We start from the raw sequence: 814 nt of genomic DNA, 5'->3' as shown, positions 1-814 counted from the left end.
ACATAAAACTGTCTGTATATTTTATATAAAGTCCAAAAAATTACTAAGCATGCCTTTAAATTGTATTGTGTGTATATGTACAAAGTGGCACTGACCATTAAGAAACAATATTTTTAGGGTGAGCGAGGGGAGTGTGGGACACCAGGAGTCAAAGGAGACAGAGTGAGTGACACTTCAGATCTACAGTGTAGTTCATGCACAATAACATGTTGTATTTTTAACTGTCTAAATCTGATTCTTTAAAGGGTCCGGAGGGTCCCATTGGTATCAGAGGAAGCAGAGGGCTGCAGGTTTGTTTTTAAACTTCATTTGTGAAAATGCAAAACAAGCTTTTTTCTCTTTTTCAATAATAGTTTACTGTATTCACTCTGTTGTGTTTCTCTGCAGGGTTTGCATGGACCTAATGGAGACATTGGACCCGAAGGCCCAACGGGCAAAAAAGTGGGTTCAATTCAGCAATGTCCTTTTTTCTTTTTTTAGATAGCAGGTGGAAAATTACACTCTTCAAAATAAAGGTTCCAAAAGAGGGTTTTCAGAGTGAAGCCATGGAATAATCATTTTGGTTCCAACAACCCTTTCAGTGAACAGTTCTTAAAAGAACCTCCTTTTCTTAGTGGGAGGAACATTTTAATAATCTTTAATAATCATGAAGAACCTTTTTTTCCAATTTAAAGAACCTTTTGTGAAATGAAAATGTCCAGTGGATGTTAAAGGTTCTTCATGTAATCATTAATGCCAATAAAGAACCTTTATTTTTACGTGTGTAGGAAATGTTTGGGACAACCTAAAACCATAAACGTTCTTCCATGTTCAT

General features: G+C 35.9%; 1 long non-coding RNA gene across 1 annotated transcript; it reads left to right on the top strand.

Moving 5' to 3' along the window:
* Positions 1–115: 115 nt before the first annotated feature.
* Positions 116–442, top strand: LOC107735479 (uncharacterized). The gene is made up of 3 exons (XR_001639423.1): positions 116–162; positions 246–290; positions 388–442. It is a non-coding gene; the product is annotated as an uncharacterized LOC107735479 (long non-coding RNA).
* The last annotated feature ends 372 nt before the right edge of the window (positions 443–814 follow it).

This window comes from Sinocyclocheilus rhinocerous, unplaced genomic scaffold, assembly GCF_001515625.1.
Source record: "Sinocyclocheilus rhinocerous isolate Xijiao unplaced genomic scaffold, SAMN03320098_v1.1 C36089504, whole genome shotgun sequence".
Classification (NCBI taxonomy): Eukaryota; Metazoa; Chordata; class Actinopteri; order Cypriniformes; family Cyprinidae; genus Sinocyclocheilus; species Sinocyclocheilus rhinocerous.
This window is presented reverse-complemented; position numbering and strand designations above follow the sequence as displayed.